Source organism: Pleurodeles waltl, chromosome 3_1, assembly GCF_031143425.1.
Source record: "Pleurodeles waltl isolate 20211129_DDA chromosome 3_1, aPleWal1.hap1.20221129, whole genome shotgun sequence".
Taxonomy (NCBI): domain Eukaryota; kingdom Metazoa; phylum Chordata; class Amphibia; order Caudata; family Salamandridae; genus Pleurodeles; species Pleurodeles waltl.
The window spans coordinates 361,860,536-361,881,869 of NC_090440.1; the positions used below are offsets into that span (position 1 = coordinate 361,860,536).

Here is a 21,334-nt window from a genome sequence, read left to right on the forward strand (position 1 = left end):
TTTAACCAATTATCGATCCCTGTTTATCTTATTGTTTTGATGTGTTATAGGATTGTATAATGCAATGACGATTTGCCTAAATATTTTGAAATAATAAATTTCTTGTCCATTGATACTTTTATTAGTTTCATATAGAACATATCTAATATAGAATTGTTATGGAAGGTACTTACCTGTTTTTCTCTCTTTGTTTTAGTTTTTTTTATAAAAAGTACACTGGATTTTCTTTTTTTTCTCTCTTTTCTTTTATTTCCTCATTTATTCTTTTCAATATACTTATTGTATAATTTTATATTGTTAAAGAACAGATTGTATTTATTTTTTGTATCTATAAAAATGTAATAAAGAATTGAAACACAAAAAAAAAGAAAACATTTTTTCAGAGCAGGCAGTGGTCCATTTTTTAGTTTTGTAATGCATCTCGTTTTCCTTTAAGGAAAACGGTCTGCATGCCAACAACAAAAAACTGCTTTATTTAAAAGCAGTCACAGACATGGTGGTCTACTGTCTCCAGCAGGCCACCATCCCTGTGAGTGCTGCAAGTCTCAAGGGGGTCGCAAATTGCGACCCACCTCGTTAATATTAATGAGGTGGGCCTTTGCGACCCCCTTGCAAGTCGCAGATGGTGTCAGGGACACCATCCTACATTCTGAATTGCGACTCGCAAATTGCGAGTCTCTCTGACTCGCAATTTGCGAGTCGTAAATTCAGAAACTACTTACATCTGGCCCTAGAAGTACAAATAAAAAAATGCATTTGTAAAACAGCTGGGTGTGGATCTGCACAGGTAAACAAGCATTTGCCATGCAACTGGTGTCTGGTTTGCTCAAGTTAGAGCTATTACCGTTGTGAACTAGAGGAAGCGTGGCAATGCATTTGTGCAGCGATGGCTGCCGCAAATCTCAAGGGGAGAGCGGGCGAAATTTACCCCAATGTTTTTTTTGTAAAACTCAGCGCCATTGCACTGTGTAAATCCCAGCAAGATTGCGCTGTGTAGGAAAGAAAAAGAAAAAAGTAGTCCAGAAACCATACAGAAAGCATGAGCCACATATGTTTTCAGTAGCTGGCCGGTGCTCTTGATAGTGTGTCCAGTCTTTATAAATTACTTATACTCGGACACGCCGGAGGTCGGTGAGCCTTTTGACCGAGTTGGGTTCTCCTCATCCAAGAATAGTCGGATCACTCAAATCAATAATCAATAATCATTATAATCAATACCCAATACTCAATCTATAATCAAACAACAAATTTATTTAACAGGAAATCAGTAATTTGACACACCATGACCTTTCAGTCATGGAATAACAACACCTGTTTATTAAAGGTTAATGAGTTTATTTCCCTATATTAACAAAGCTAACACAATATAAGTAAGTCTCAAAATCAAATGATATATACGTATACGAACATTACTAGCTGTCCATAACGACGGAAGAAACGCAATCTATGCAAAATCTGGATTATAATGCACTTGGTTATAGCAATGCAAATCACTAATACAAGCAACTGAATTTGACTAATTGCATACATTGGTCAGCATAACAAGATTTCAATTTAGCATGGTGCATCAGATGAATACCTCGACTAGCCTCTAATTAGCATTGGCATGTGGGGCTTCATGCAAAACGAATTTAGTCAACACAAATTTAGAAAACTTCTAGCTTGGGCTCTGTCAAAATAAGCAGTTGGTACCTAAGAAGGAAAACACAATGCATAATACAATTATCCTTTCATAATTACCAAATACAATCAGCATTCAAGGAAAAGTCTTCGTCCTTCAGGTACCGGTTCGATCAGCATGGGGCAGATTTCAAAGGGGCAAAGTTAAGGCAAATTTCCTTGCGGCAGCAAGGAAAATGGGACAAAAGTTATTGCATGGACAAAACGGGGCAAAATTAAAGTTAAAGTCTCTAGGGTGAGAATTCTTAAAGTCTCTTTCTCTGCGACAGAGAAAAGGCATCAAAGTGTCATTTAAAATGGCGCCTTGAATCTGGCTTCAAAATGGCATCAAAGAAAATGGCTGACTTCTCTTTGTTCGGTGGGTTTAAGTAAGAAACGTTCCAAATTCTTCAGGGTCTTCCATTGGAGGGTTCATAGGGTGGCTTCCTTTTGACCAATGAATAGTGTCTTTCTCTTAGTACTCATTTATGCATAAGGTGTCCTTGGAGCCCTGGAACACAAGTAGCAACAAAGTTTGCCAATTATTTCTGTATCAGTATCTTTATTGTCTGCACCCTCAGAAACTGACCTTGCTTCAAAGGGGATGAAACTAGCCTAGCACGAAACCTTGAGATAAGTGTATTAGTCATTTCTACTGGAAAAATACAACCTTAAAGTTAAAATACATTTTTGTTAATACAAGTGAAAACCACGCAGTTAAATTTGAGACCAGGCAACTAGGCCAAAGCCTCTGCTAAATTTAAGCTAAGCATATAACAGCTACAACAAGAAAATCATAGAACACATTTGCAATTATGACGGATTACTACATTTGTCAATTCTTCATGATTAATTAAGCTCGTTTATAATAATGGCGAACTACCTCGTGGGCACATTTTCCCACATACATTATTTTTCTTTACTAAAATCACACTACCTTATACGATTTTGTTACATGATACATGAATATTTGTTAGTTTTTCTTTTTCTGCTTCATCAGTCCCTCCTCTGATGACTAATTATGTCATCACATCAAATCTTCCACCACAAATTTTATTTCATTAAAATTCTGTTTTAGTAATTTGGCACTTCAGTCAATTCCCTCTTCCTTTTTGTTCCCTTTGATTTTTCCCTGTATATTTCTACTATTTTATTTTGTTCTTTCTCTTCTCTTCTCCTTTTGCTTCTTGATTTCAATATTTTAATAGCTTTCCATATTCCCCAAATGCCTAATAAGCAAATTAATATTATTAATATTCCTTTTACTATTTTCAGTAATAGTCCATTCCAAATGTTGCTGAGCCAATTTCCCACAGAAGCAAATCCCTTTCCAACCTTTTCCCATACTCCTGGTTCCTTCAATTCTTTCAAATCTGCACTCTTGTTAGTTAAATTTGTAAGCATTTTCCTAATTTGCCCACTGTTGTCTGGAATATAAGAACAACAGTGACGTGCACTAAGCATTTTGCAAACGCCGCCATTCTTTCCTAAAAGAATGTCTAAAGCAAGCCGGTTTTGAAGAGTCATAGCTCTTTCTGCAGCAAGTTCAGCATCAATCAGGATCATGGCTCCTGAGAATTTTGTCAGCATGTTATCCACAATAGTAGACAACTTTCTTATCTTAATTGAATTCAATATAACTCCTACAGAAGGAATCATTGCTCCAAATATATCTCCTACCACACCAGAAGCTGTCTCCCTTTTCTGAACTCGATGTAATTCAGACAGCTTTGGAAATTTCTTTAAGTCATCCAGTTGATAAATCTTTGGAAATACTATTCCCAAATAACATATCCCATACCATCCTTTAGGAAGATGATAATAGGCGTTAAGTCCACAAATATAATATACCCCTGGAATAGCTGGGTCTTGTCCATTTAGCATGAACGTCCATTTACTCTGGAATAAAAACACATGTTTACATTCACTCGTTCCTACAAAGATATTGTCATAATATGATTTAGGTCTATATACACAAAGTTTCCCTATATGTAATGCATCTAAAGCTAGTTTCCCTTGTGTTTTTATTGCGGCAAAAGCATAGTTATCTACAGATGTTTTTTGTGTAATTCTTTTTCTAATTTCTCCTTTACCATTTTCCTTCTATCTTCAGTGTGATCTAAAAAGCTTTATTCTACGGGTGAAAGCAAACATGTAAGGTTGTCTCTATGAGCGTAGACTGTAACAAAAGGCAATATTGGTTCAAAGAAACCTCTAAATAATTTTATATAATAATCTCTTGCTGTTTTACTCAAATATTCAATTATGGGGACAAATGAAAATACGACATCCTGATTGGAATAGAAGTATTGAATATACTCCTGGTTATAGAATCTGGTTAGTAACAAACTACATGAAATTCCATACGTAAGAGGCATGCTATGATATGTCACTCCTTCTATTACTGAGGTAGGTATTTGTGTGCACACATAACAATCTTTCGCATCCATTGTCTCAACATACTTATTCAGCAAGCGATAGAAGGCGTTAGATGAAAGCTCTTTCTTGTCGTGTAAATATTTCTCGTCCTGTTCGAGTTTCTGCAAAGGAGTTAATTCAGTAGTAATTGTAGAAGTAGAAGCATCATTCACGTCTCTCTCACTCTCTCCATGCATTCCAAAAACTATTGCTATAATTATTAGTACACATGCAGTTATTAGACCTATACACATGTATTTACAACACTTCATTTTATGTCCCTTTGTAGTACTGCCTGGCATGATCTATATAGAATCAGAAAGTTGAAGACACTTTATCAAATCAGATTTGCAGATATATATATAAAGCTGAACGAGTTCAATGTTGACACGGTTTTCTTTAGCAGCTTAGTCTCAAAATTTGTTTCAAAGTCAATCAAGTTCTCAATGTCTTACCCGGTTAAAAAAGTCAATCAGGTTGTCACTGTCTTATTCTGTAATGTTCATGAATTTCACTTTTCAGGTACCAAAGTGTCGTTCTGCTTCTTCGTTTTCAAGACTGAGAGATAGAAATTCATCTGACCAATCGTTAGTGGCTGTGTATGCCCACTCTGGACCAGAATATCTTCTGCTCTGTATTCTTTTCCTTTTCAATTTTGCATCTCCTTTCGATTCTCTTTTGCTTATGTCTTGTTCTTTGGCTGTGTTTTTTTCTTCATTCGGTGTTGTTATTACGATAGACACTTCTTTTCTTTTCTCCTTCAGCTTTGGCCCTTCATTCTCTTTTAATGATTCTTTAGTCTTTGACTTCACTGGCGATATGCTCTGTCTCCGTTTCGCGCTATTTTCACCTGATGGACCTGCAACCGGTTCTGGAAGAATTGTAACAATTTCACTCTGCTCTGTCTTGTCTTCTTCACCTAGGAGGTCAATCAGGGTTTCTCCTTCTTTTCCTGTATTGTATGCTTCTCGGAAAGCCCTCCTCTTATTAGGCTCTCCTGCTTCTTCACCTGAGATAGGGTCTTTGTCACCTCCATGAGCTTAGTCACTTCCTGAGGCTTCTTCTCTGTTGTCCTCTGCGTCTTCCTCAGAAAATATTTCTTCTGTCTCGATTTCTGCTTGTTCGCTTTCAGGTTCTCTTTGTTCTGTCTCAGTGCCTGGTACTTTTCTGTCAGTTGCTGGTAATTTCAGTGCTTCAATTTCCTCTTCTGTGGGACACGTTACCCTTTTCGTGTGACTGGCGTGAATCCAGTTGGGAACTCCTGCACACTTCACAGCGGTGGTAGTTGTCAGAATCACTTGGAAAGGTCCTTTGCAACGGGGTTCCAGACACGACTTCCTCACGTGCTTCTTTATCACAACCCAGTCACCTGCTTTCAGGGCGTGTCCTGGACCTTGGATCGGTGGCAAGGTGGTTGCCTCCACCTGGTGAGAAAAAGAGCGTACCACATCAGCCAGACCTTTGCAGTATTCCAACACCATATCATTGGTAATATTTACAAGTGCATTTGCAGGAACTGCTGGAAGTCTCATGGCTCTGCCCATGAGGATTTCATGCGGTGATAGTCCAGTTTTTCTATCAGGCGTGTTTCTCATTGACATTAACACCAAGGGCAATGCGTCAAGCAATTTCAAGTTTGTGGATGCGCATATTTTCGGCATCCTTGATTTCAATGTGCCATTCATTTTCTCCACTAGTCCTGATGCTTCAGGGCGGTAACAATGCAATTTTTGTTCAATGTTCAGTGCTGCACACAATAATTTGATTACTTCGTTATTGAAGTGACTTCCCCTATCTGATTCTAAAGAGATCGGGAATCCGAAATGTGGTATTAGTTCTCTCAAGAGTAGTTTTGCAACTATGAGACTGTCATTTCTGCGTGTAGGGTATGCTTCAATCCAGTGACTAAAAATACACACAATCACCAACACATATTTCAAGCCTCCATGCATAGGCATCTCAATGAAATCCATTTGCATCCTGCTGAATGGCCCACCTGCTCTTCCAATGTGGCTCAAATTTACTACTGTTCCCTTCCCTGCGTTCATTTGTTGGCAAATGACGCAACGATGGCAAACTGCTTCAGCAACTTGACGGAATTTGGGATTAAACCAATCAATTTTGAATAGTCTGATCATGGCATCCCTTCCAAGATGGGCTTGTCAATGATACAACCTGGCTAATTGCGTCAAAAGACTGTCTGGCAGAACCAATCTCCCTTCACTTGAAACCCATAAATCATGTGGTTTCTTCACGCATTGTAATTTGCTCCATGAGAGTTTCTCATCCTTACTGACATTATTTTGTAGGAATTTCAATTCTTCGATTGTATCTACAACCTTTAGAGCAAAGGCTTCACTTGGTTAAAGTTCTGGCTCATTTATTAAGTTGCATTCGTCTCTGAGCAATATACAGTTCAATGCGCGAAACCTTGCGACTTGATCTGCAGATCCGTTTCCCAAAGAAACTAAGTCTTGTGATTTCGAGTGTGCACTGCATTTTATCACTGCTACTTCTCCTGGCAACTGGATGGCATGTATTAATTCCCTTATTCTTTCACCATTTTTCACTGGTGATCCTGAAGATGTCATGAAGCCTCTCTGTGACCACAATTGTCCAAAATCATGCACTATTCCAAACCTGTACTGACTGTCAGTGTAAATGGTGACTTTCATTAACACGGAAAGCTGGCAAGCTCTAGTAAGGGCTACTAGTTCTGCCACTTGTGCAGAGTAAACTCCCTGAAGCCAAGATGCTTCCAGAACACCGGTTATTGTACATACAGCATATCCTGCTTTCAATATTCCCAGTGCATCTCTTAAACATGAACCATCAACAAAAATAATTTTATCATTTTCTTCCAATCAGGTGTCTTTGATATCAGGTCTTGGTTTTGTACAAAATTCAGTCACCTGAAGACAGTCGTGCTCGATGTCTTCGGCGTTCTCAATTTTAACATTTTCAATGGGAAACAAGGTTGCTGGATTCAACGTAGTGCACTTTTTCAGCTGCACATTGGGTGATCCCAAAATTATTGTCTCGTACCTTGTAAGCCTAGCACCGGTCATGTGCTGTGTTCGGGAACGTGTCAAAAGTATTTCGACTGAGTGATGGACCATAACTGTTAAAGGATGTCCCATCACTATTCCTTCACTCTGATTTAGGCTTATACCAACTGCTGCCACAGCACGCAAGCATCCTGGTAAGGCTGCTGCGACTGGATCCAAAGTAGCTGAAAAATATGCTACTGGTCTGTTTACGCCACCATGGGCTTGGGTCAAGACAGACAAGGAACATGCATCACGTTCATGACAAAACAATGTGAACGGTTTCGTGTAATCAGGCATACCTAAAGCTGGAGCTCTGCACATGCATTCCTTTAATTCAATAGAAGCATCCATTACATCTCTTTTAAACACTATTTCATCCAGCGCATCTTTCTGGGTCAGTTTAAGTAAAGGTTTGGCTAGAGTTGAGAAATTGGGAATCCATTGGCGACAGTAGCTTACCATTCCCAAAAACTTTCTCACCTCTTTTCTCGTCTTAGGTGGACTCATTTGAAGTACACTTGTTATCCTTTCTTTTATGATTCTTTTCGACCCTTTCTCTATTTGGTGACCCAAATATTTCGCTTTCTTCTGGCAAAATTTTAATTTTGAAGGAGACACTTTGTGTCCATTCCTTCCCAAATGGTTCAATAGGGCAATAGTGTCAACCGTGCAGTCATTTTCTGTCTTGGATGCGATCAGCAAATCGTCAATATACTGTACCAAGGTTGATTCAAATGGTAATTCCAATGATTCCAAATCTTTCTTTAGAATCTGATTGAAAATTGGTGGTGACTCCTAAAACACTTGAGGAATTCGACACCAACTGTAGACTCTGTCCAAGAATTTGAAGCAAAAGAGAAATTGGCTGTCCTCATGAAGAGGCACAGAAAAGAATGCTTGTGACAAATCGATGACTGAGAACCACTCTGCATCACAGGGAATTTGAAACATTATCACAGCTGGATTTGCTACTACGGGACAACATTTGACTATTATGTCATTTATTTTTCTCAAATCTTGAACAATTCGGACCTTTCCACTCGGTTTTATTAGTCCCATGATTGGTGAATTACATGGACTACTTAGTACTTCTTTCAGTACTCCCTGTTTCACAAACTCATCAATGAGTTGGGCGACTTTCATGAGAGTGTCTTGTGACATATGGTATTGTGGAGTCTGAGGAAAATTTACATTGGGTTTTACAGTCACTTTCACTGGTTCCGCTCCTTTGACCAATCCTACTTCTTTCCCTGTCATATCCCACACTTCCTTTTCAACTGTTTCCTGTAATTCAGCAGGAATATCTGCTTCAGTGAGCATTGGATAAAAAGTAATCAGGGGATACTCTTCATCGACAGTTTCCACTTCGTCCCCTCCTAAACTGTCCTCTTCTTCCTCACTGTTTGTCTGAATTTTAATTCCATCATTTGAGCACATAATCGAGCATCCCAATTTGCACAATAAATCTCTCCCTAATAGGGATATCGGACTCGAGTCACACACCACAAATTTATGTGACCCTTGAAAGTTACCAATTCTGACTTGCACTGGATCTGTGATTGGGTTTGTCAGATACCTATTTGCTACTCCCACTACTTGAACTGTTCTCCCTGAAAGTGGCAAATTTGGTACTTCGATACTTCTAACTGTAGAGCGTGTAGCTCCTGTGTCAATCAGAAATGAAACGCTGTGACCCATAACTCTTCCTTCCACATACAGTCCCTTTTGATCAACTTCCAAAGATGCTGCAAGCATACAATTTCCCTCCTCATCTGAACTTTCACTCTCCCATACATCGTTTATTCCATTCTCACTATGTAACGGGAATTGGTGTACTGTGTCATTTTGATTAATTCCTTGACCCGTGACCTGTTGAGGAAGCATTACTTGTTGCTGATTCATTGGTGCTAAGGGTATTTGCATTTGCTGATTAGGTACCATAGGAAACTGCTGTTGCATTGGCTGCAACTGTGCCATTTGTACACGGGGCATTTGCTCCTGCTGTTGTTGTATAGGTTGTAGACCCTGTATCTGATTTACATTATTTTGGAAATTTGGATTTGGGCCTCTCGATTTCGGTCCTCTCATATTCTGAAATGTATTGACATCATTGTTTTGCTGACCTACACCTTCCTGCACCAACATTGGGCACTCCCATTTCCAATGCCCGATGATTCCGCACGTGTGACATGGCATCACCTTCTTCATTGCATGTATACCATTTGGAATCACAACAGTATTTAAACCAGGACCATTATTTACAAAACCTCCTCGGCCTCTGCCTCTCATCTGTGGCTGAAACAGCATTTCCCTGCTGTTGCGGCAATTGTTGTTGGAAACCTTGCAAACCTTGCAAACCTGTCTGAGCTGCTCTAATCTGCATCACCGTCACTTTTTCTTTCAACCTTTTCTGTTTGGTCTCAATCTCATCACTGCAGTATTTTGCATAGCTCAACACCTCATTGATTGATTTTGACTGCCAACAAATCAAATGCATTTTAATCATCTGGCTGATTTCGGGTCTCAATCCCTCCACAAATCTGAACACAAAATGGAGCATGTCCTTTGCCTCAATCGTTTCCGTGCCACTGTAATTTTTAAATGCTTTTAACAATCTCTCATAGTATGCATGAATCGACTCTTTAACTTCTTGTGCTGTTCTGTCAATTCTCTGCCAATCCATGTTTTTTTATGCAACTTTTGTTTTTAAATGCTCAATCACCTTGTGGTATAAACTCATTACCGTAGGCGATGGTGCACCTGTGTCCCTATCTCTTTCTGGTTCACTTGTTGCCCAACCTACAGCCCTTTTATAATCTTCCCACAAGTCTGCCAGAACTACAATTTCGAATAAAGTATTCAGGTCTTCCCAAAGACATTTTGCGAGTTTCACAAATCTATCTGTTTGTTGATACCATTCGATCGGTTTCTCTCTTAATTTAGGGAAGTCATCCGTAAAGGATTGAATATCACACCTGTGCCATGGTACATGGACAAGCTTTCCCCCTGCTGTTTCTCTAATTGGTAGCATTGTTATAAGATCATTATTATGTTGTGCTTTCTCTTTCCGATCTGGGGTACTTTCTTTCTTCTTATCCTTTTTCTTAACCCACCTGCTCTCCCACTTGTCTAGACATCTCCAAACCTACGCGCTTTGCAGTATCTCTTTAAGGTGTGTTTTCATTCCTGCAGACCTCATGTGTTCAAAATCTTTTGTCTCAAAGTCTAACCTGTAACTTTTGCTCAAGTGTTTGGTTTTACCTATGTCTACTTTGTATCTATCTGCAATTTCTTGTAACCTCCTATGTATGCTGCTTACTTCTCTCGTGATTCTAGGCACATGTATCTCAGCTCTTCCTCTGTGTATGATTCTAACCTGTTCAGGCCCATCGTTCCCTCTACTAGTTCATCTGCTTCCATGCCCAATCTTATTTTATTCAAATATTCTTCTCCCTTCCCGCTGGGTGTACTCTGTGGGGAGTTCAGGCTGTTCAACCATTGTGTCAACTGTTGCGCGTTCAGTCCCATCAATGCAGCACTTACGTATACTGCTACTGACGGTTTCTGTAACATTTCTGTTTTTGAAGTCAGCTGTACTATTAGTGGTGGACCTGACCTTACCACAGTTGACGGAGCACAAGCTGGAATTGGACTAAATTCCAACAAAGACCCAGATCTATTTGGTGGTGTTCCTACCGGAGTAGTTTCTTGAGTATTTTCTATGCATCTCCTTCCTGTCTCATTTTGTGTCGTTACCCCTTGGTCACATACATTCGGCTTTGCCTGTTTATACAATGGCACTGGCGGACCTACAGTGATAGGCAAAGATATTGCATCCGGATTCTGTCTGTTCCCCGAATTCTGTGGCATATTAATTCCCATATTATGGTTCATCGGTTCATTGTTGGCATGTCTAACTGGTTTTCTGCTATTTGAATATATTTCGGCACTTCTTGCATCTGCTTTTGAGGCACCAAAATGTGTGTTGATTCGGCATGAATCAATGTCGGTCTTTGGTAATTCTGTCCTCCCTGCGCCATTAAATTAGAAGTCATTCCAAAATTATGCTCATCATAATAGCGCCTCTGAACCTGTGGCTGATAATCATTGACAGGTTTCAATTTAGGCACGTCATGTATATTCTCTGAACTTGTGGTATTTCTGGCGTAAAAGGCATATCGGGACTACTTTGCCTCTGTAATTGTGACGGATCGGACCAGACCGATCCGCACAGCAATATGTCTTGTGCTGTCTCTGCCCCGGACAACACGGAAGTAACCCGGGGAGAACCTCCTTCCATTGGCTCCCTGCCAAAGCAGCGCTGAAATGAGGCCGTAAAAGGGGTGGTTTCACCCATTCAAAGAGAGAGAGGCGGGTTCCGGTGGAGAAGATTGAGAGAGCCGACGGGAGAATCGGAGGACGAGCAGAGGAGGACGAGGAAGATCTGGAAGACGCCAGGACTCTCCATCCAACGCCCGGACCGAAGCCGGAATCAAGATCCTTGCGGACCCGATACCGAGACGAGGACCGCTGGCCCCGGGGAGCCCACGAGTGAGTCTGCCACGCTTCAGGAGCGTGGCCAAGCCAGGTACGGGAGTTCGGGACAGGGAGGAGGGAGGGGAACGGGAAAAGGGGAAAATCACAGGCACAGCACTAAGAGCATGGGGAGAAGGGGGGGGTGTGTAAGGAATCGGAAAGATAAAGATGAGAACGATGTAAGACAGTAATCCAGAGGAGCTTAACCTAAAGAGCAAGAAGAGAGAAGGAAAAGAACAGGAACAGACCAAAGAGGAAGAAAGGAAAAAAAAAACATTAGCGAGACATATACGCCAAGCGTATAATAGGCAAAAGACAAGGGAAAAAGAACAAATATATAAATAATACGAGTGAGGAAAGGAAAGAAAATAAAAGGAAAAAAGAAAAACCCGCCAGCACTAGGAAAGAGGGATAAGAAAGGGAAAAACTGAGGGACCAAAGAAAACCCAACCGGCTGAAAGCAAAAAAAGAGAGTGGAGGAAGATAAGGATAGCAGGAAATACCACGCAGTAAGATAGTGGAGTGGAGAGGAGAAGTAGAGAGGGAAAAAAAGGAGGGGTGAAAAAACCAAACACTTACCACATCTATTCTTCTTCTGTCCCCACACGCTTCCCGCGAGGCCTCTGGAAGAAAGAAAGAAGAAGACGAGATTAGCGACTAGAAGAAAGAAGACACTCACCCATACCTATCTACAAGACATCCGCCCACAAAACCATTGATACTGTATAAAGAGCAATAAAGGCAATATATCTAACACCCACAACAGGCAGGCAGTCTGGTGTTTTCGATCAGCCAACCTCGTACAAAGTGGTGTCAGAAGTGGGATATTCGACCACCTCACAAGCAGAATGGAGGAAAACCCACCATGGTGGACGTCATAGCCCAGCTGGCGGAAGGACAACGCCATCTTCAGTTAATGTGGGAGCAGCAGTTGAAGGACGCTAAAGAGGAGCGTGAGGCTTTACAAACCACCCTTAAAAGTCAGGCCACAATCATGGCGAACAACCAACTCGTACATGAGACTGCACTGAGTAAGCTAACGGAAACCATTGCTCACACAAAGGTACACCCCAATGTACCGAGCAGTGTGCTACAAAAGTATCAGGACCAAGACGATCCGGACTCCTTTTTCCTTAATTTCGAGAGGGTAGCTAGCTCTGCCAGTTGGCCAGAAGAAAAATGGGGTCAGTACATTGCCCCACTCTTAACAGGACAGTTACAAGCAACGTACCAAGCCATAAATCCTAACGGTACTCTTCCTTATAAAGATATCAAAAAGACCATACTAGAAATGGTTGGACTGGACAGTGAGAGTTATCGGTCACGGTTCCGGCACATGAAGTGGCTCTTACCGGAAAACCCGCATACTCTTTATTATAGGGTCCAACACGCTGCTGGGCGATGTTTACTACCCACGGAAAAGACTTGCGAGGAGATGTTTGACATCATAGTATTGGAACAATTTTTAATGTGCCTTCATCCACCCGGAATTGGGTTCGTCAACACCCCGGGCTCAGCAATGAAACGGCCATCGAATTAGCTTGCGCTTTCCATAGGAGCCCAGAATTTAAGGCCAACCCCAGCAGAAACCCGGTTCCCTCCCCTGTGCGCCCTAGTATAGGGAAAGGAGTCACCCCACGACCTCAAGGGTCACATGATCTTGAACGGGTATGTGTACCCCATCCGCTCCAAACCTCACTTCCTTCAACCGGACCTCAGTGTTATTATTGTTCGGAATGGGGTCACATTGCACGATATTGCCCACAAAAACAAAAGGATCTGGAAGAACCCATGGAAATAGGGGTTACAAAAGGAAGGGTATTCTGGGTAGGAGAAACAAAACCTACATATACCCTCCCTATCCTCCTCAATGGAAAAGAGAGGATAGCCTTGGTAGACTCAGGTTGCAGTCAGAGCGTTATACGGTAAGACCTGGTGGAGCCCTGGCAAGAGATACCCCAAACCCATGTATTAAATCGCCTGTGTCCATGGGGACCAAGCCTATTATCCAGTGGCTCTTATTAAGTTTCAGTGGAGGGGCGAAGAGGAACCCCTCAAGGTGGGGGTGTTACCACACCTTGAAGAAGACATTATCATTGGGACGGATTATACGGCCTTTCCTCGGTTGTTGACTAAAGCAGGAGAGGAACATATGATGAAAAAATGGTGTGAAGAAGTACCGTACGACATTGAGATAGCCGAAAACCAGCCACCCAAACAGCATTTAAGTAAAAGCCAGACATGAATCCAGAGACAGCAATATTGGGGAAAGGACTATGAAAGCAACAAGACTACAACAGGAGCCATGGGAAAGGTATACACCGTAGCAGGAGACTTTAGACAGAGCCAAAGGGATGATCCCTCCTTAAACAATGCCTGGGAGAGGGCACTGAGTAACGAGGAGCCTGGGGTGGGACCGACATTCCACATCCATAACCACCTATTATATACACTTCCCCAGTCTAGTAATGACAGACAGAGACAATTATTAGTCCCTGGTAACTACCGACAACAGGTGTTGCAGTTAGCCCATGGGGACCAAGGGGAAGGGCATCTTGGAAGGGAAAAAACCGAGGAGGCAATACTCCGGAGATTCTACTGGCCCGGGGTCTACGGAGATATACGTAGATATTGCCTGAATTGACAGAAATGCCAACTATATAATCCAGTCACTCAACCTCCTGCCCCGTTACAACCCCGCCCAATTATAGAAACCCCATTTACCCAGGTGGGCATGGACCTTATCGGTCCCCTCATCCCATCCAGTAGGGGGAGACAGTACATCTTAGTACTGGTGGATTATGCCACTCGGTATCCCGAGGCTATTCCCCTCCCCAGCATGAACACCAAAGTAGTAGCCCAAGCAATGATTGAGTTATTTTCGCGGGTCGGCTTCCCCAAAGAGATCTTAACTGATCAGGGCACCCCATTTATGTCCCGACTTATGGGGGAAGTCAGTAAAACCTTGGGAATAAAACAGATCCGAACCTCAGTGTATCACCCCCAAACTGACGGTCTCATTGAATGCTACAAACGGACCATTAAATCATTACTTAGGAAGAGCATAGCCGAAGACGGAAGGGATTGGGAAAAAAAACTACCCCTTGTGCTCTACGCAATAAGTACACATACGCAAACATCCCTAGGTCATAGTCCCTTCGAACTGTTATTTGGTCGACCACCCCGCACTCTACTCGAAATGTTAGTCGAACAGTGGGAAGAGACAGATGAGGAAGCGAAAGACCTCCTGACTTACACCAAAGAGTTGAGAGAGAATTTACAATCGGTCTGGGAAAAGGCCCACACTAGTCTCCGGGAAAACAGAAGAAAGGATACAACACTAGAAGTGTGCTGCGTACTCTTAACGTAGGGGATAAAGCACTGGTCCTTCTTCCCAGTAGTGAGAATAAATTGTTAGCCCGGTGGCAAGGACCATACAAAGTATTAGAGCAGATCAACCCCACAACATATAAATTGGCTCTTCCACATAGACACAATAGAGAACAGATCTAACACATAAATCTATTAAAAAAATGGCATGAATCTGAAAACATAAAAAGGGTCCAACATAGAGAAGACATACCATATCCTTCCTTATACCTCTCCCAAAACCCGGAGGAAATCCGACCCCAAATAAATGCATCCCTCTCCGAGTCATATAAAAGTTCCCTCTCTCAGACGATACAGACCTATACAGATGTTTTTTCCCAACAGCCCGGCCATACCCCATTAGCAGAACATAGCATCCGTACCAAAAACTAAGCAATAGCAAGACAAAGACCCTATAGAGTCCCTGAGGCCAAGAAAACCCTGTTTGAGCAAGGAGTCCAAAGTATGTTACAGACAGGGATTATAGAGCCATCTAGCAGCCCTGGTGTTCTCCTGTGGTATTTGCACCCAAACCGGATGGGACCACTCGGTTTTGTGTAGATTACCGGAGGGTCAATGAACTCACGTTTTTCGACGCATATCCCATGCCCTGTATAGATGAGTTGTTGGAAAAATTGGGCCAGGCCAGGTACATGTCCACTCTGGACCTAACGAAGGGGTATTGGCAGATCCCTTTGAAAACAGGAGACAGAGAAAAAACAGCATTTGCAGCTCCCTCCGGATTGTATCAGTGTACTGTCTTTACCTTTTGGGTTACACCGGGTACCCGCCACATTTCAGAGATTAATGGACAAGGTCTTGCGTCCCCACCAAGCATATGCGGCGGCATATTTAGATGACATTGTCATATTTAGCAAAACATGGTCCGACCACCTCAAACACCTAACGGCGGTCCTACAGGCATTAAGAGAAGCCCGGTTAACTGCTAACCCAGAGAAATGTAGACTGGGATTTACCACCATTAGATATTTAGGCTACGTCCTAGGTCAAGGGCAGGTCCGTCCACAAATAGAGAAGGTGGAAGCCATTCAACAGATCCCGGTACCAACATCAAAAAAAGAAATACGTGCCTTCCTCAGACTGGTAGGGTATTATAGAAGGTTTATACCCCAATTCTCGAGCCACTAACCAATATGTTGAAAAATGATACTCCCAAGACCTTTTCCTCCTTACCAGAGGCCGTCCTGCACAGTTTCATCAGTCTCAGGAATGCCCTGACTACTGACCCGGTGTTGTGTTGTCCCGATTTCAGTAGCCCCTTCTTTTTACAGACCGATGCATCAGAAGTAGGACTGGGGGCTGTGTTATCCCAACCACAACCGGACGGTTCTATCCACCCCATTTTGTACATCAGTAGAAAATTACTTCCAAGGGAACGACACTATCCCACCATTGAAAAGGAATGTCTGGCCATTAAGTGGGCCATTGAGTCCTTACGTTATTATCTCAGTGGACGTACCTTCACCCTCTTGACGGATCATGCACCCCTCACCTGGCTCGCCCGCATTAAGGATACCAACTCTCGGGTGCTAAGATGGTTTCTCTCTTTACAACCCTTCTCCTTCCAGGTGATCCATTCTCCGGGCCGTCTCATGGTGAATGCTGATTTTCTCTCCCGACATCCTGCTCCTGAGCGTCACCAACAGACGCTCTCTAGTGGGAGTGTCTGTGTGTCTGTGACGGATCGGACCAGACCGATCCGCACACCAATATGTCTTGTGCTGTCTCTGCCCCGGACAACATGGAAGTAACCCGGGGAGAACCTCCTTCCATTGGCTCCCTGCCGAAGCCGCGCGGACATGAGGCTGTAAAAGGGGTGGTTTCACCCATTCAAAGAGAGAGAGGCGGGTTCCGGTGGAGAAGATTGAGAGAGCCGATGGGAGAATCGGAGGACGAGCAGGGGAGGACGAGGGACTAGGAAGATCTGGAAGACGCCAGGACTCTCCATCCAACGGCCAGACCGAAGCCGGAATCAAGATCCTTGCGGACCCGATACCGAGACGAGGACCGCTGGCCCCGGGGAGCCCACGAGTGAGCCCGCCACGCTTCAGGAGAAGCGTGGCCAAGCCAGGTACGGGAGTTCGGGACAGGGAGGAGGGAGGGGGGACGGGAAAAGGGGAAAATCACGGGCACCGCACTAAGAGCACGGGGAGAAGGGGGGGTGTAAGGAATCGGAAAGATAAAGATGAGAACGATGTAAGACAGTAATCCAGAGGAGCTTAACCTAAAGAGCAAGAAGAGAGAAAGAAAAGAACAGGAACAGACCAAAGAGGAAGAAAGGAAAAAAAAAACATTAGCGAGACGTATATGCCAAGCGTATAATAGACAAGGCAAAAAAGAACAAATATATAAATAATACGAGTGAGGAAAAGAAAGAAAAGAAAAGGAAAAAAGAAAAACCCACCAGCATTAGGAAAGAGGGATAAGAAAGGGAAAAACTGAGGGACCAAAGAAAACCCAACCGGCTGAAAGAAAAATAGAGCGGAGGAAGATAAGGATAGCAGAAAAAAACACGCAGTAAGATAGTGGAGAGGAGAAGTAGAGAGGGGAAAAAAAGGAGGGGTGAAAAAACCAAACACTTACCACATCTATTCTTCTTCTGTCCCCACACGCTTCCCGCGAGGCCTCTGGAAGAAAGAAAGAAGAAGACGAGATTAGCGACTAGAAGAAAGAAGACACTCACCCATACCTATCTACAAGACATCCGCCCACAAAACCATTGATACTGTATAAAGAGCCATTAAGGCAATATATCTAACACCCATAACAGGCAGTCTGGTGTTTTCGATCGGCCAACCTCGTACAGTAATGTTCTCAAATTCGGTGCTACAGTACCCTGTATTGGTTCTGGAGGGGCAGTACTAGTGGTTGGGCCATTTTCGCTTTCCACATACGGTGGCGGGCGGTCATTTAGCAATTGCAGAATTAACTCCTCATTGTCTGATTCGTCTGACCTTTTCGAATTTCTATTGTTTTCTCTATCTCCGGACTGACTCCTGTTTGTTTTATAGGTAGCTTTCCTTCCTTCCGTCTCTGGTTCGTCAGTGATTGCTGGAAACAATTTAATTCCCTGCAATATGTCTGACCTCCAAACCTTTTGAGTACTATCCCAGCTAGCATCCGCTAGTGTCTTTTCTACTTTTCTCACTCTCGTCTCAAATTTCTTTTGTAGCTGCCCCCTAGCCATTTGCTCCCAAATTGCTAATGCTTCAAACTGTGCTGGTCTTGGAGGTACTTTCATGTCGTATAGCGCAAACCTTAGATTCTCCAAAACTCTTAGATTAAATGACCTGTGGAAGCTACACTTCCATGCTTTTCTGTTAATTTGCACCATTGCTTTAACCAAAGACATGGTGCAAATCCCTTTTCTTCAATCACGATGTAAGCTGGTGTACCCTCAGGTGGTGTTTCTTTTCCTACATTTGCTTTAATATATACATCTCCCCTCAAGGCACTCTTAAGTGCTTTGAAAAATGTCATCTTTCCGTCTTTTATTTTTCTAAAAATATGTAATCAATTAGTGATTTTAATTCCCGGAATACTCTTCGCTTGCATTTCCCCACCAATTGCGCTTCACGGGCTGCGTCCAATCCGTGTGCGACCCTTCTCACCAACCCACCTATCCCAGCGCTGCTCCTAGTGACGTCACACTCACACACTGCGGCTGACAAAGTCTTGCGGCTTGTCCTCCTTCATTCGACTTCACCCAAAACTAATTTCTGCAATATCACGAGCACTAACCAAAAGAAGAAAACAAATCTGTCGGTTTACTACAGGAAGGGTAATACAATTGCTTCAGAAACCTTATGGATTTTTCACTAGCCTCGGCAGTTATTCCATCTTTCTCGGTTTCCCACTTTCGCAAGCAAAATTTGACCCGCAAACTTTACTCTCAACTGATCAATGAACTACTCAAGCGCGCCTTAGAATTCGTCAAATCTCAAAGTCGAAAATCTTCTTTTATTCCTCAACATTCGTACTGACTTGTTGACCACGCCCGATCAACCTACTAAACTGAACAAATTACAACATCAACCAAGTGTCTCATACACTTTTCAACATACTCCGGAGTCTCTTGACCTCGCAGGGCCCGTCTCAACATCAACGTGGACAATTTTTCTGCACAAAGCGCTACACACATGTGAAGTTCGATGACTTCCCTACTCTCACACTTTGGAGTATCACTCCTCTAGTATTTTGATTGGAGTTCGTAACCCCTTAAAATCCTCGCAACCTTCACAATTCATCTGCGGCATAAGCTGTGCAAGCGCAAAACCCTAACTTCACTCATACTGTCACTAGAAACGCCGAAAACATTCTCACACCTCCGTTTCCTCCATTCGCAAGCTCCGAGATTCCGGGAAAGTCATTGGAGATTTAGGGCATCATCATCTCTCCAACTTGTTTTATCAAAGAAAATTCTAACTTGAATCCGCCTATTGTTCGGATGGGGTCCCAAAGGGCGAAACTATCAATCTCTGCTACCATCTACTGATAGCGCGTCCAGTCTTTATAAATTACTTATACTCGGACAAGCCGGAGGTCAGTGAGCCTTTTGACCGAGTTGGGTTCTCCTCATCCAAGAATAGTCGGATCACTCAAATCAATAATCATTATAATCAATACCCAATACTCAATCTATAATCAAACAACAAATTTATTTAACAGGAAATCAGTAATTTGACACACCATGACCTTTCAGTCATGAATAACCACACCTGTTTATTAAAGGTTAATGAGTTTATTTCCCTATATTAACAAAGCTAACACAATATAAGTAAGTCTCAAAATCAAATGATATAGGTATACGAACATTACTAGCTGTCCATAACGACGGAAGAAACGCAATCTACGCAAAGTCTGGATTATAATGCACTTGGTTATAGCAATGCAAATCACTAATACAAGCAACTGAATTTGACTAATTGCATACATCAGTCAGCATAACAAGATTTCAATTTAGCATGGTGCATCAGATGAATACCTTGACTAGCCTCTAATTAGCATTGGCATGTGGGGCTTCATGCAAAACGAATTTAGTCAACACAAATTTAGAAAACTTCTAGCTAGGGCTCTGTCAAAATAAGCAGTTGGTACCTAAGAAGGAAAACACAATGCATAATACAATTATCCTTTCATAATTACCAAATACAATCAGCATTCAAGGAAAAGTCTTCGTCCTTCAGGTACCGGTTCGATCAGCATGGGGCAGATTTCAAAGGGGCAAAGTGAAGGCAAATTTTCTTGCGGCAGCAAGGAAAATGGGGCAAAAGTTATTGCATGGACAAAACGGGGCAAAATTAAAGTTAAAGTCTCTAGGGTGAGAATTCTTAAAGTATCTTTCTCTGCGACAGAGAAAAGGCATCTAAGTGTCATTTAAAATGGCGTCTTGAATCTGGCTTCAAAATGGCATCAAAGAAAATGGCTGACTTCTCTTTGTCCGGTGGGTTTAAGTAAGAAACGTTCCAAATTCTTCAGGGTCTTCCATTGGAGGGTTCATAGGGTGGCTTCCTTTTGACAAATGAATAGTGTCTTTCTCTTAGTACTCATTTATGCATAAGGTGTCCTTGGAGCCTTGGAACACAAGTAGCAACAAAGTTTGCCAATTATTTCTGTATCAGTGTCTTTATTGTCTGCACCCGCAGAAACTGACCTTGCTTCAAAGGGGATGAAACTAGCCTAGCACGAAACCTTGAGATAAGTGTATTAGTCATTTCTACTGGAAAAATACAACCTTAAAGTTAAAATACGTTTTTGTTAATACAAGTGAAAACCACGCAGTTAAATTTGAGACCAGGCAACTAGGCCAAAGCCTCTGCTAAATTTAAGCTAAGCACATAACAGTTTCAACAAGAAAATCATAGAACACATTTGCAATTGTGACGGATTACTACATTTGTCAATTCTTCATGATTAATTAAGCTCGTTTATAATAATGGTGAACTACCTCGTGGGCACATTTTCCCCCAGACATTATTTTTCTTTACTAAAATCACACTACGTTATACGATTTTGTTACATGGTACATGAATATTTGTTAGTTTTTCTTTTTCTGCTTCATCACTCTCGAGGAGTTCTAAACACCAGAAGAGGCATGGCATATCCAAGCCTTTCATTAATGAAATCAAGTGACTTTTAGAAGGCATGCCCATGAACCAACAAAAGTGGTGCGCGTGGCATTGGCGTGGTTAAAAGTCCACAGAGAGATTACAGCAGGGGCGAAAGCGCTTGCGCGCTTGACCCTAAAAACAATATATTATCACAGAAGGCATGTAAATATG

At 42.2% G+C, this 21,334-nt stretch overlaps 1 long non-coding RNA gene across 1 annotated transcript; it reads right to left on the minus strand.

The window, feature by feature from the left end:
- Nucleotides 1-1,314: 1,314 nt before the first annotated feature.
- On the minus strand, nt 1,315-21,330 carry LOC138284097 (uncharacterized). Its single transcript, XR_011201345.1, has 3 exons — nt 17,637-21,330; nt 12,243-12,286; nt 1,315-2,170 (listed from the first exon to the last, which is right to left on the minus strand). It is a non-coding gene; the product is annotated as an uncharacterized lncRNA (long non-coding RNA).
- Between the last annotated feature and the right edge of the window lie 4 nt (nt 21,331-21,334).